The 15792-nt window shown below is 39.6% G+C and overlaps 1 protein-coding gene across 2 annotated transcripts in view; it reads right to left on the bottom strand.

The window, feature by feature from the left end:
- The window catches only part of GPC4 (glypican 4), a 109011-nt gene that overhangs the window by 38397 nt on the left and 54822 nt on the right, over positions 1-15792 (bottom strand). Inside the window, exon 1 of one of the 2 annotated variants that reach the window (XM_081566057.1) lies at positions 13954-14075. The exons of the other annotated variant lie outside the window; for it this stretch is intronic. The gene's annotated coding sequence lies outside the window, so the exon portion shown is untranslated. Of the gene's footprint in view, positions 1-13953; positions 14076-15792 lie in introns of those variants that run through there. 2 annotated transcript variants of the gene reach the window in all.

Here is a 15792-nt window from a genome sequence, read left to right as displayed (position 1 = left end):
ACAGGGTTATGATCTACAACCATCATTTACCTCCTCCACGTCCCTAACTTAACCTCCTGCTTCTGGGACCCTGGCTGTGTTCTTCATAGCCTTCTTCTGGTCCCTTACCTCTCCTGTCTGCTTTTCACCCCTTTTCACTCTTCTCATCCTATTCTCTCTTAGCCCACTCCACCTCTTTTAACAGCACATAATGAGAAACTGAAGGACTTTTTGTATTTGTTATACTTGTTGAGAGTTCCCTGTTCTTAAGTTCAAAAGCAGGTGTATTGAAGGCTTTATGGATTTCTAAGGAAGCACCTAAATTAAGTTGTTTTTTGTACATGGCCCTTGATTAGGTTTTTTTCTTTGTGGGTCAGTGGCCCTCAAAAGAAAAAAGGTCCCTTAGCCTTGTCCTCAGAGGCTTGGATGAGAGTCAATGAAGCGTGCTTTTAAAGCCTAACTCTGTGGCATTAAAAACAAAAAAATCACTCGAAAGAGCCAAACTTTTTTCAATCACACCAGCTCGATGTAATTTCTCCTTAGTCCTAATATCAATGCCTTAGTTTTTCAAAGCTGAACAAAGACAATCGCAATAAATTACTACTCAATCCTGCCGAGTGTGGATTGGCTCTTTTTTTTTTTCTGCAGCACTTCAAATCAATGGTTAAAGAAGCAGGCATTCAATATGAGGAATCCAGTCCATCCTTTAACACAGCTCTGCAGCAGGGAATCTGCAGAACTAGGCTTTCTCATTTTATTTCATTTACTCCTCCCACCAAAGCTGGCTCTGATGTACAGACGAGGTGCAGCTAACGTCCATTTACTTCTAATTACTCATAACCCACCTACCTATAGAAAATGTTAAAAATGGTGGTTAGGTTCTTAGCCAGCTCCCAGCCTATGTACTATAAACCTAACTACTTCTAACTATAATTTCATTTTGAACTCCAACTAGAAGGCAAGAAAATGTCTCTCTGATTCTCACACATTTGGAGGGAGATGGTTATACAGGAATACTTGTAATTACTACTAGGGTGTCAGCTTTCTGTACCTGTAGGAGACAGAATAAGTCTATTCAGGATTACTCTGCCAGAGTCCTAAATGGAGGAAACAGCAGCCAGTGTATGGGACACAATGCAGAAAACTCAGGCTTGCCTGCGCCAGCACAATTTGGAAAGCAGACATTCTCTGATGCCACACTGATTTTACTCAAGAAGCAAATCAAATGCCTTTGGTAAATAACAAATATACAAACTGCACCCTAAGGGTGAGCACTGCAGTGAGGGGCATTTGAGAAGAACCGACTGGAAAGTACTTAGAAAAACTGCCAATGTAAGAGGTTTTGATTTTGCAAAAGCCTTTCAAGCAGAAAGGAATTTGGAGAAAACTTAGCTTTTTGCTTTATTAATTGTATTGAAGTATGGTTAATTTACAATGTTGTATTTAATTTCTGCTATTGAGCAAAGTGACTCAGTTACACACACACACTCCCACATACATGTATATTCTTTTCCATTATAATTTATCACAGGACACTGAATATAGTTCCCTGTGCTATACAGGCAACAACCTTGTTGTTTATCCATCTTACATATAATAGTTCACATCTGCTAATCCCAAATTCCCAGTCCTTCCTTCCCCTCGAATACAACAAGTTTGTTCTCCATCTGTGTCTCTTTTTGTTTCATAGATATGTTCATTTGTACTGTATTAAGATTCCACATGTAAGTGACATCATATGGTATTTACCTTTCTCGTTCTGGCTTAGTTAATCGCTAGGTCCATTTGTGGCTAATGGCATTGCTTCATTCTTTTTAATGGCTGAGTAATACTTCATTATATATAAATACCACAACTTCTTAAACCAACAGTCTATTGATGCTCACTTTGCTTCCATGTCTTGGCTATTGTAAATAATGCTGCAATAAACACTGGGGTGCATGTATCTTTTTAGGAGTTATCTTTTCTGAATATATGCCCAGGAGTAGGTGTGCTGGGTCATATGGTAGTTTTTTTTTAAGTTTTTTTGAGGAACCCTCATACTATTCTCCATAGTAACTATAACAATTTGCATTCCCACTAACAGTGTAGGAGGGTTCCCTTTTCTCCACACCCTCTCCAGCATTTATTGTTTGTAGATTTTTTGATGATGGCCATTCTGACTGGTGTGGTGAGACCTCATTGTAATTTTGATTTGCATTTACCCAATAACTAGCAACGTAGACTATCTTTTCATGTGCCTGTTGGCCATCTGTATGTCTTCTTTGAAGAAATGTCTATTTAGGTATTGTGTCCTTTTTTAAAAAAAATGGTTGTTTGGGGGTTTTGTTATTGAATTGTGGGAGCTATTTGCATATTTTGAAAATTAGGCCTTTGTAGGTTGCATCATTTGCAAATATACATCCCAGTCTGTAGGCTGTCTTTTTGTTTTGTTTATGGTTTCTTTTGCTGTGGAAAAGTTGTAAATTTGATTAGGTCCCATTTTGTTTATTTTTTCTTTATTTCTATTGCCTTGGTAGAGTGACCTAACAATGGTACAATTTATGACAGACAATCTTTTGCCTATATTTTCTTATAGGAGTCTTATGGTATCTTGTCATTTTTGTGTATGTTGTAAGAGTGTATTCTAGCTTCACTGATTTACATGTACTGCCCAACTTTCCCAACACGACTTGAAGAGCATCTTTTCCCCATTGTGTATTCTTGCCTCCCTTGTTGAAGATTGTCTCTAAGTGTGTGGGTTTATTTCTGAGCTCTCTATTCTGTTCCACTGATCTAGATGTCTGTTTTTGTGCCAATACAACACTGTTTTGATAGGTGTAGCTTTGTAGAATTGTCTGAAGTCTGAAAGGGTTATGCCTCCTGCTTTGTGCATTTTCCTCAGAATTCCACTGGCAATTCTGGATCTTTTGTGCTTCTATGTAAATTTCAAGATTATTTGTTCTAGTTCTGTGAAAAATTTCATGGGTAATTTGATAGTGATCACATTAAATCTATAGATCGCTTTTTGGCCAGTTTAACAACATTAATTTTTTCAATCGAAGAGCATGGAATATCTTTCCAATTCTTTGAATCATCTTCAATTTCCTTTATTAGTGTTTTATATTTCTCAGTATATAATTCTTTCACCTCCTTGGTGAGGCTTATGAAAACGTAGCTCTTGACAAGCAGTATTAAAGAAGTGAATTTTAAAAACTTCCAAATACTTGATACTATCTGAGTCTTTCATTCTGCAGGTCTAATGGTAGTCTGGGGATAAGAAGACTGATACAGGGAGTTGGAAATATGGGTTTGAGTCTCAGCCCTACATGATTCACTGTAAGCTCTAGGGAAAGTCACTTACCCTCTGGAGGCTGAGCCCTTTGTAAAGGGGGAAGCATTATGAATATAGTGCAATAATAAAACCAAGACAGAAATGAAGAACATCTATTCTACTGATAAGCTACTAAAGTTCTCCAGGAAGAGACTTCATTGATGACTTGTACTTTGTGGGGGAGAGGGCCTAGAAGAGGGGCATCTTCTTTCTTCCAGCTATTACGGGGAAATTTCTTATTGGAAGTGGAATTTGGGGGAATAAAGATAGCCAGAAAAGAGAGCATTATCAATTAGGAGTTGAGTGGCATGCATAAGTGATAGGGAACTGATGACAAGTAAGTACAGATGTTTATTTATCTAAAGGGCCTTCAGAAGCAAAGCCTTGGAAGCCTAAGAAGACATGATGACAAGATGTAATGTGGTGCCCTGGCTGGGATCCTGGAACAGAAAAACACATTTGGGGAAAACACACAAAGGAAATCACACAAAGACTTACATGCAAATGTTAATAGCAGCATTATTCATAATAGCCAAATGCCCAACAATGGATGGATAAACACAATGGGATGTATCTGAACAATGAAATCTTATTCAGCCATAAGAAGGAAAGAAGTTCTGAAACGTTTTCCAATATGGTGAACTCTTGAAAATATTATATTAAGTGAATGAGCCACTTGCAAAAGTCCATATATTGTATGATGCCATTTATGTGAAATGTCCAGCCTAGGTCAATCTATAGAGAAAGAAAGTGGTTGCATGGAGCTGAGGGGGGAGGGTGGCGGTCAGGAGTGAGAAGTAAGGAAGGGGTTAAAGCTTAAAGGTGTGATTTCTCTCTGGGATAATGAAAATGTTCTAATTGATGTTGGTGATAAACACAATTCTGTGAGTATATTAAAAGCCATTGTATACTTTAAATGGGTGAATTGTTTGGGTTATAAATCATATCTCAATGAAACCATTAGTTTAAAAAATGTACAGGTTGTTAATAATGCATCAATATTGGTTTAGCAATTGTGTCAAGGTACCACAGAAATATAAGATGTTAATAATGTGAAAAACTGGATGTAGGGTACAGGAAAACTCTGGGCTCTATCTTCCCAAATTCTGTAAATCTAACACTTCTAGGATAAAGTTTTTTTCCTTTTTTTTTTTTTCAAAAAGTAAGCTTCAGTTTTCAAAGTAAAAAGGATAAATATGTGGGGGAGTTGCCTTTCATCACTATTACATCAAACACTTGATTTAATCCTAGGATTGGGGAATCACATCAAGCTATTATTTGCTGGGGTAATTTTCCTAATCCCTCAATTGCTACTTTACTCTTTTCCTAATTTTTATTTGTTCTGAAGTAAACAATTCCTAGCCATTGGTCTCAAGGGTTACCAAAATAGTTTCTGCTCACTTTTTCGATCTAAATTCATGGAGCCACACAGTGAGCTAAAACACAGGTTGCTGTATAACTCCAGCCCCTCCAGGCTACCTAAGAACCCCAGGAGGAATATACAATGCTCTGCTTCATGGGAACAAAGAAACAAAATCTCGAAAGGTTTTAATAATCCCAGGGGGGCAGGGGAATGTATATATTAACCCATCCTTCCTCCCTTGCAAAGCAGCAATGAAATGCCTGCAAGTAAAGTGCTGTGCACATCCAAAGCCTGAAGTCACTTGACCTAAACCTTAATAATAAAGCACATAAATTATAGTCATTATGGAGATGTATGATTTGAGATCACCTACCAATCAGTAGGAGAAAGGCAGCTAGTGAGCATTTTGCAAAACCTTGCCAAAATATAGCTCTGGAGGGCTTAGCTGCCAATTATTTTTAGGTCCACTAATCCTGCAAGGTACTCTAGAAAGCCAATCAGAAACACATACATTTCAAACGTCAGTTTTATTATATTTTTCTAAGAATACTTCATATAAGTGTAGTTGGAAGAGTTAGGGTTGCTACTTTCAAACTCCACACTTTCAGGGAGCTTGCAACAGCTTTAAAACCCACTCCAGATTGAAATCAAGCAGGGCTTTTTATTGCTTTATACTGATAAGCAAATTATGAACCTAAGTTTTTATCTGACAATCTTAAAACCCCATTTTAACTGTACCAAAGGTTTACTAAAGTAAGGCACATCAACCAAACTGAGTGAATGGCCTGAAATGCATACTTTGACCTTATGTTACCATTACTTTAGAGCAGCCACAGTGACTGCATCTATTTTGCACATTTCCAACCACTTCATCCAGATCTAGGACTCAACAGGAATAATAATGCTGGCAATTAACCCAAATCTCTTCAACAATTCTGAGGATCCAGTAAATACCACATAAGCAATCGTTTCTAATAAAAGGCTCACTGAAATGCATTGGGGATCTTAGATCAGGGGAGGGGGAGCAGGAGGCAGGAAAAGAAGGAGGTCTCTTACTTGTTTTGCAAGTAACAAAGAACTTTCATGTCAATGAGTCAGGCGCACATACCTAGGGTAGCATCATTTCAGAGTTTCTTGCAAATACTAATCTATCATTTCCATTGGGCTCATCATTTAACAGAATTCCTGAGACCAAATATGCCTATTTCATATTCAACTACAAATAAAAAGTAGCCTAGAGAGGAAACACTACTGGCTGGAACATTTTTTCTTTGGTGCCCAATGGTACTTCTTTCTGGAACTTATGTACCCACATCATGTGTCTGAATTCCTGGCAGACCAAGGCCTCGGGAGGGCCATTTCTAAGACAGTACAAAGGTCTCAGACATCTCTAAGACCAGGCTCAGAGAAGTCTCAGGATGGGGATTCTCAGGATGGGGCGATGCTGGCCAGCAGCGTCTTGTCCTTTCTCTGCACCCCTAGTGTAAGTCTTAAGATGGTCTCTGTGAGCAGTCTCCTGCAGGCAAGCGCATCAGACCTCAGAGAAAGGCAAGGAAGAAGGCATCCTCAGAAAGAACACTGGCTATATTCCTTTCCCCCTCCTCCCTGGGGCTGATTGAACACCACACTTCTAATAGGGAGCGATTTTCCCTATTATTTCCCACTCATCTGGGTCAACATCTGGGTACCAACTTTCTTCCATGTGTAGGAGAAAAATGCAGTTGGTGGGCATCCCTTATATGGTGGGATCTAAAAAGAAATGATACAAATGAACTTACTTACAAAATAGAAAGAGACTCAGACTTAAGAGACTGAACTTATGGCTGCTGGTGGGAAAGATGGGGGGAATGGATACTTGGGGAGTTTGGGATGGACAGGTACACACTGCTATATGTAAAATGGACAACCAACAATCACCTACTGTATAGCACATGGAACTCTGCTCAATGTTATGTGGCAGCCTGGATGGGAAAGGGGTTTGGGGGAGAATGGATACATATGGCTGAGTCCCTTCACTGTTCACCTGAAACTATCACAACATTGTTTGTTGATCAGCTATGTGTGTGTGCGTGCTAAGTCGCTTCAGTCATATACGACTCTGTGCAATACTATGGATTGTGTAGCCTGCCAGGCTCCTCTGTCCATGGGATTCTCCAGGCAAGAATCCTGGAGTGGGTTGCCATGCTCTCCTCCAGGGATCTTCTGGACCCAGGACTGAACCCGTGTCTCTTTTGTCTCCTGTACTGGCAGGTGGATTCTTTACCACTAGAGCCACCTGGGAAACCCTGATCAGCTATACCTCGATACAAAATTAAAAGTTTATTTTAAAAAATGTAGTAGGTGGGGAGGCTTATCAATACCAGACACTTGATCTAATACAAATATTAATACCTTTTGTTTTATAGACATGTCACAGGTCGTGTGGGTCATGTATATTTTTAACATTATTTTCTCTCTTTTTTTCCATGCTTCTTTTCAGCTTGGGTAACTAGAAAAATAAAAACCCTCCTAAGCTTCTCTTTACTCACCCCTTTTCAAGACATACCTAAAATTCCTCTCTCCAGAATAGTGTGAGAATAGGTTTTCAGTAAATCTACTTTCTAGTGAAAATATACCTAAAGAACATAGTCATTCATTAGGAATTCACCCAAGGATATTTCTCCAAATGGCTATTTAGAATGCTTTTACTATGAATGATAACAAAGTTCACTGATTCACATAAAGAAAAATTATTCTCTAACAACAGATTTCAAGCCACATGAACCTGTCTTTAAAATTCTAGCCAGGACACTTTCCCCAGTGAAGGGGGCCCAGGTTCAATCCCTGGCCAGGAAAATTGATCCCACATGCCACAACTAAGACCTGATGCAGGCAAATAAATAAATAAATACATTAAAAATTCTAGCCAGATATCAATGAAATAGATTAGTTTGTACTTCATTACAACCCTTAAAATCCACTTCCACAAAACTCTTCTTAAGGGTCACAGTAAGTTACAGGTTACCCTAATACAGAATTGATGCTTTCAAACTGTGGTACTAGAGAAGACTCTTGAGAGTCTCTTGGACAGCAAGGAGATCAAACCCATCAATGATAAAGGAAATCAACCCTGAATATTCATTGGAAAGACTGATGCTGAAGCTGAAGCTCCAATACTTTGGCTACCTGGTATGAAGAGCCAATTCATCGGAAAAGACTTTGATGCTGGAAAAGACTGAGGGCAAGGGGAGAAGGGGCTGACAGAGGATGAGATGGTTGGATAGCATCACCGACTCAATGGACATGAGTTTGAGCAAGCTCCAGGAGGTGGCGATGGACAGGGAAGCCTGGCGTGCTGCAGTCCATGGGGTTGCAAAGAGTCAGACATGCCTGAGCGACTACAGATCTGCATGTAAGGATTCTTGGTCTCCATTCCCATGGACATGGGCATGGACCACAGTTCAATAGGGGTTCATTTTATAACACGAGAGAAAAACTCAGCCTTAGCACACCTTAGCACAGGCATATGGAAGAAAGGCAGAGCCTTCGTTTGGAGGGTTTTCCCCAACCCACAAAAAAACCCTCTTCACCATTATCTAGTATCCTAACACCTGGGCCTGCCACCCCTGGGACGGACCCCTAGAATTCATTCCCATTTTGTTGCCACAAGTAAAGTACATTTCCTCTTCTAGGCCATTTACTAGAGTTTTAAGCAAAATTTTCTCCATCCTAATTTTGGAGAGAATGCCACTTTAATGTAGCTATACAGAGACTTGACTTATTATCCCTAACCCTCTGCATCCTGCCTCTAAGCCAATCGTAGTACTTGGTGAAACACTCCCACAATTCTATGGTGATGCCAGTTATTTTACGTTGCCTTGGCTTGCCGTGCAATCCCAGGAGAAGCTTTTTGAAAGCCTAGATAGATCAAGTTCACTGGTTTCCCTTTATCCACATATGCTTTAGTCTCTGGTAAAACACAAGGTCATTAGTCAAGCAGAGACTCCACTTATAGAAATGATCTTGGCCTTCCTAGAAGATTAAATTTGCTTAACTTTCAATGGTCCCATTCTTTATTATATCTTCTCCCTGCCTGTCTTTATAAGTGAGGCATCCCAGGTACAACTGGGATTTATTTTAATGGCCAGCTCCCTATTTATTCTAATGACTGTCTTCTTGACACCATCCAATTCCCCAATCTCACCTTTCAGAATCTCTCCTTTAGGCTCAGACCTGTTGATTAATTATATTTTGTTTGTTCATTAGAATTAGAAAATTCAGTATATTTACTACTTCAACCAGTCCACCTCAAGAGATTATCTGGAAATGGAACCCTGTCCTAAAATTTTTCCCAAGTCTATATCAAAGTATTGACTCACTTCTTCAAAACTAACCTTTGGCCCAATTTGGCAACACAAAAAATTTGGGGTGCTTAATCTAGTACTTTTACCCAGTGTGTCTTACATGCCAGATGCCACTCCTCAGTGCAGAGAAGGTAAAATGCTTGGGATCCACCCTCTTGAAAATGACAAGATAATCTGACGTGGACTTTATTGCTGTTCTATAGGCTTTTCTCTCTCCCTCTTACTGTATATTCTGAATTACTCCACTTCTCCATCCTCTCCCCAAAAGATCTCTGTGGTCTTCTGATCTCTAGAAACAACTCAAGTTCAAAAGACAGGAGAGGAGGTGATTCTATCCCAGGTAAATCCACCACAACTCATGCATCTTACACTGAGGCTTCAAGAGATGTGCCTTATAGTACGTCCCTTGGACAAGCGGGGAGAGAGTTACATGCTCATATATAATACATTGCCAGATACGCTGTGGCCATTTTTTGAGTCCTCAACAGTAACAGAAGATATTTAGTTTAGACTCAAAGCAAAATCTTGCAATGAGCAAATTCCTTAAAGATCTGCTGCCTTTCTTGGTTAATAAAGCAAAATCCACAACGGAAAAGCTTCACACAAATGCTTTAGCTATTCAGCTTGCCAAATCAGGTCACTAACCACTTAAATTAATTTTAAAACTCCATCTTTCAGACAATGTTCGTGCTTTGATTTTTGAGAAGTCTGTGAATCTAAACCTGATCCCCTGATGATGAACTTCCCTAACCTTAATATCCAGTAGTCAATAAATCACTGGTGTGATACCCCATTCAATTTTTGCTGCTGTGGTCTCAGGAGAGGAGCTTCTCTGCCCTCAAGTGACTGACACACCAAACAGCAAAGGAACTGAGATACTACACAATTCCTTTCTACCATGCTAGGAAAAATCCCTGTTTGTTCTGGGCTCTGAAACTCCAATAAAAAGGTAGTTAAATGAAGGTATCAATTAGGAAATTCTTCGGCTGGGCTGCCATGCCAGTCACCTACCATTTTCCTCTGGTTTAAGTATCACAGAGAAGGGAAAAATAAGGGCCGATCTTGGGCACTAAATTAACGGATTAACGTGATTACTTATTTATGACACAAACAAAAATTTACTTCCTTACAGAAGAAGATGCAAAAGTGATTGCCCTTGCCAGCAAGTGACAAGGAAAAGAGAAAAAACAGTCATTTGCTCTGTGTTCAAGTCCCCACAGGCCTATTTAATTCCTGAACGTCCTCAGATATAGGCCTGCCAGATCCAGGGCCACAGAGATAGATATGAATGTTCCAGAAAGCAACTAGTACATTGGAGGTGGCCTGGCCCTGTTTCCTGCAGAACTGTCAGAAAACTAGGTATAAAGGGGTTTCCTCTTCCCATTTTTTGCTTTGGGTGGGGATGAAAGCAGAGAGGCCATTCTGGTCTGAGCCTCAAAGAGGACAGGAAGGTTCCTGCCCTAGAGCTGCCATTGGAGTCACTAAAGAACAGTGTCTGTCACAGGATCTCAGAGAGCCACCAGAGCATCAGGATCTGAATCTGGCCAGGACACAGTCTGGAGGCCGGATGTTCACAAATTCAAAGCATCAAACAGCTTTCCACGGCCTGGAGCAATGGCAGAGTAAGCATCTGTTTCATTATTTCAATATACAACTTGCTTTCCATAAATCTTTGGGGCCATGGGCCAACTACTCACTCATAAAGCAACTGATCTGATCAAATATCTGACCCCAAAGAAGTTCCAATTACTCCTCCAGTCTGAGAAGGTGATCCATCAGCTAAGAGGGGTGGGGGAGGTGCTGGTGGCCGGGGTAGGAGAGAGAGAGACAGCAAGAACTAAAGAGAAATGGGTTCAGGGAAAGAAAAAGAAAAGGAAAGTGGTATAGGATCCAGGGCTGAGTATTAGGAGGGCCACCTAAAACTGATGCTGGTGACAATCTGGCACCAGGGTCTCAAGTTCACGGTAACTCCCATCAAACAGAGGGACATGTTTTTCTCTTTAGTTTCCATTACACAGAGTCTGCAGATGGCATACTGCATTACTACTGCAATTATTGGCTATAATTATTGTGAAAAGTCTTTGAAGTGATAGCAAAATTATTAAAATGGCCCCTCTTAGAAAAGAAGGGCAATAAATACAGTCTCCTTTGGAAAATTCAAGGACCCAGTTTCATACTGGGACTTTCTGCCAGCAAAGAGTATGTCACTTTAATGTACTTGTTTTCGGCTCCTCTCCTTGAAGATGTTTTATACTATGTGAAAAATGAACAATGGTATGTGGTTCAGGATATATTTTAACAATATACTTAAAGGTACTTCAAAGGAAAATAAAACTAAAGTAACCTTCTTGCAGACACACATATATTTGTGCAAGTTCGTAGTTTTTCCGGATCCCACAGTAACCCAAGAGAGGCAATTTTTTAAACTGTCTTTGAGGATGAAAACAAATGCCAAGTGACATTAAATGTCCATCTCTTTTAAAGATAACACTGCGCTTATCTGTTTGAATTAGAAAACATTTTAGTGTACTTAAATGAGTATTGGTAACTAGAAATAATGAACAGGAAATAGCTTTCCTTGTCCCTTTTCATAGAACCATAAATTGTGCACCTGAAAATTTTTATTTTTATTTTTCACTTGAAAAATAAAATGTATTTATTTTTTTTAATAAATTTATTTATTTTAGTTGGGGGCTAATTACTTTACAATATTGTAGTGGTTTTTTCCATACATTGACATGAATCAGCCATGGGTTTACATGTGTTCCCCTTCCTGGACCCCCCTCCCACCTCCCTCCCCATCCCATCCCTCTGGGTCATCCCATTGCCCCAGCCCTGAGCATTTGTCTCATGCATCAAACATCGAACGGTGCTCTGTTTCACATGTGATAATCTACATGTTTCAATGCTATTCATCTTACATTCTAACTCTGTGTCAAGGTAGCATGATCCCAAACTACCACCAATGTTACAAGATCATATGCATTGTTGTTGTTCATCCCCTCAGTCGTGTCTGATTCTTTGTGACCCCATGGACTGTAGCACGTCAGGCTTCCCTGTCCTTTACCATCTCCCAGAGCTTGCTCAAACTCATGTTCATTGAGTCGGTGATGCCATCCAACCATCTCATCCTCTGTTGCCCCCTTCTTTCCTGCCCTCAATCTTTCCCAGCATCGGGGTCTTTGCCAATGGGTCAGCTCTTCACATCAGGTGGCCAAAGTATTGGAGCTTCAGTTTCTGCGTTACCACAGTTCAAGATTTTCAATCATATTCTGGAATCAATTTCAGTGTAGTGAGGAAAGGACATTTCAAAAGCTGAAGCCCACTCAATGTCCAGCAACTCTTTATATAATATTTACATTGTGTTAGGTATTATAAATAATATACAGATGAGTTAAAGCATATGGAACGATGTGCTAGGATGTGCTGTGGATTTTGGTTTCCCGGGGAATCTTGTAACCATAAACCCCTCACCTCGAGGAATGGCTGTATATTTCTTAGAAGGGGGATCCTTTCTATGCCTTGGGGTTCAACTATATTTAATTAAAGGAAGAGTATTTTCCTGTTGTGATTATTACTGCTGCTACTACTAATACAGCTACTATTATTAGGCTTAGGAATCATTATTTCTAAAAATTACAGAAAAAAACAGCAATTTAGCTTTATTTAGCCAAAACACAGACTATCCCTTGGTAAAAATTCAGGCTATAGCAATATCACTTTGGGATTACAGGTTAGAGAACCTTTTCTTTAGTTCTAAAATGACTCTGTTATACTGTTGGAGATAAAAAACCAAAATAATAAAGGTTGATTCATATGAAGTTGACATTATTTCAGGTCAAAAGGGTGAAATACCAGCAAGAGCCTAGCCTAATATTTTGAGAACTCAACTCTACATCAATATCTAAGTATTCTTACATGTAAAGTATGAATCATTTGCATGCTAGGACTCCTGCACTCACAAATACAAATCAAAGGTTGAAATAAGACACTCCTATTCACTTACTTAAAATAAGCATCTTACTTTGAAAAAAGAATACACATGCCTGGAGTACGTACCATGTTAAGTGCACTATCCTGACAAATGATCAGTTCTTTCTTATGAGCCAATCATTTTGTTGAAAGAACACTGTGCTCTATAAGATAAAGGTGGATGATTCAGAAATTTAGAATATGTAAGGATAAATGTGTGTCAAATAAAAACCAGAAAAAAAAAAAAACTCACCCTGAGATGAAGGGAATTCATTCCCTATCACATCAAAGGAAGGGAGAACAAAGATGGAAATGACAGCTCCCTGCACAATTGTGGTGCATTTAAGTGCTGATTTTTTGATGTTGCTGATGAGAGTATATTGACCTCAGAGCATCTGTCAGTTTATTACCCGATCACCTCCTTCTACTCGCTTTATTTCTTTGCTATTTCTGTCAAACAGGTCTTCCTCTACTAGGTTTTAGATTGGGACCATAGATTTCCCTCCATTACCCCTCACAATTGTGCCTAAGATTTATGGACATGAGTGAGAAAAGGAAAATTCATCACCATAATATTTACTTGCCAGGATGTATAGGCAAGGTTTGGAGAGAGAAAGAATGCTTCCTGAACAAGTGTTTCTACAGAGTGTGTGGGGGGTGGTGCAGGGAGAGAGGGGAGAACAGGGGCCTGAGATACCCTGGCCTTGATCCTGAGTAGTATACAGAACTCAGTCACTGAGGAACAGGATAAAGAGTATGTAATGGGGATCACAGCCCTGTGCAATTCAACAACTGATGGGGAGAGGAAAAGCAAAGTGCAAAACACAACGCATGGATTTTCCCCCCCCATTTTAAGAGTAAAAAGCTATTACAAAACCAGGCATTATTGAGGGAGAAAAAAAAAAAGAGTTCAAAAAGTAAACAACATGCAAGATGTCTGGAGACTAGTTTGAAAATCGGGGGTGAGGGGAAGAGTCTTTTACCTGTTACTTCAGAGTTAAGTGCTCCCAAGCACTTATATTTTGAGAAGAGGGCTGGAGAGAGAGAGAGAAGAGAGAAATTTCAGCACGGCTAAAAGGCCAGAGTGAAAAAGAAGTGAAGTTATCTTTGATGAAACAAAAAGCTAATCCCAGACTGGGTATAGAGAAAAGCCCAAAAGGCAGGCATGTTAGACACAAAATCAAAATTAGGCAGGAGCAACTTGCAAGAGATTGCCAAGTCAACAGACTAAGAGGCTCTTTCTCTCTATCAAAGGGAGGAAGCCATTTAGAGCATCCAAGGACTCACTTAATCACAGTCACAGAGCTAAAAAGGAGACGGGTCGAGAGACTGAATGAATTCTTTGTCTTGGAGGTTCGCATTCCCAAACCAGAACACTGAACTCGGCAGGTCAGAGGTACTAGATCAAATAGTGGTAAACACGATGCTATGCATCTAATCACAAACCAGGAGTAGATAAATCACTGGGACCAGATGGTATCCACCAGTCAGTTTTGAAGTAACTCAAGGGTGAAACTGTTTTGGCCAACATGTGTAGGCCATCTTTACAAACAGCCACTGCCCGAGAGACTGGTGCTTGTCAATGCAATTCCTATTCATAAGAAGGGTTCCGAAGGGGACCCTGGGGAAGTAGAAACCAGTAGGGCTCATTTCCGTATCAAGTAGGCTGGCCAACTTTATGATAAAGGTGAAATCACTGCATATTTACAAAAATAAACCCTATGGAGGAGACAGAACACCAAATATTTTGGCAAAGGAGAAAATTCACCTAATAAACCAGAGCTTATTGGTGAGGCAAGGAGAATATGCATTTGAATAAATGGGACCCTGAATATACAATTTACGGAGGGTGCTAACAGAAAGCATTACCATGTACCTGTGCTCCTGTATACTGGCACTGAACCGTAAAAGATACAAGAGAGAAGCAGAATTCCAAAGTTTTAAAAGAGGCTTTAAGAGTATTCTTTCTATTGTCTCCTCATATATTAAACTCATTCAATAAACAACCCCAGAAGCATAGCAATCTCTCACGTACACATTGCTTCAACTTTTGAGACAACCCAGTGAGTAAGAGAAGCCTGACTTTAACAACAACAACGATGGAGGGTGGAGGTGGGGCGCAGGGACAGAGTCTGTGAAATTTACTGTAGAATATTGGAGCCACCCTCTGGGACATAGCTTTATTTTGCACACAAATATTCCAGTTGCCTATTTAACCCACTCTGCTGCTGCTGTCTGATTTCTAGACGTTCAGTTCTGCCTTGGGTGAAAACGGACAAAGAGTGAACCCAAATCAATGACAGCTCAAGTGACGGCTGAAAAGGGAGGCAGAAGCAACAGAGGCAGAACAGTGTGGGGCCATTTAGCTTAGGGGCAAAGAGTTCTCGTCCTTCAAAAAGCCCTAAGGACATGACCACGTTAGAATATCACTTATTAAGTTATTTTCATGATGGCCCTGGGTCTTCTTTAACTAATTAATTATAATTTTTTATCATTCTATTTAATTAGGCAAGAGAATAAATATTTCCAAGATATTTTCACAGAGATGTTTAGAACATTTTTTAAGTTTGTTTGATGTGTAAAAGAATAATTATCTAGAAAAATCTGTTACTCCAAATATTTCCTTTTCAGAGGAAGCAACACAACTAACACATAACATTTTAATGTCACAAGGGTAAGGTCAACAGTTGTCTGAGGCTACAACTCAAGAGCGTCACAAAAAGTTCTAGATATGTTCAGAGAGAGATCAATGGGGCAATTCATTAGGGAAAACTGGCTTCTTTTGTATACATTTAAATCCTTAGATTTTATGTTTCAACAAA

Source organism: Giraffa tippelskirchi, chromosome X (genome assembly GCF_054371585.1).
Source record: "Giraffa tippelskirchi isolate mGirTip1 chromosome X, T2T-mGirTip1v1.2.pri, whole genome shotgun sequence".
NCBI classification, from domain to species: domain Eukaryota; kingdom Metazoa; phylum Chordata; class Mammalia; order Artiodactyla; family Giraffidae; genus Giraffa; species Giraffa tippelskirchi.
Note: the sequence above shows the minus strand (reverse complement) of the source record. Positions and strands in the feature narration are given on the sequence as shown.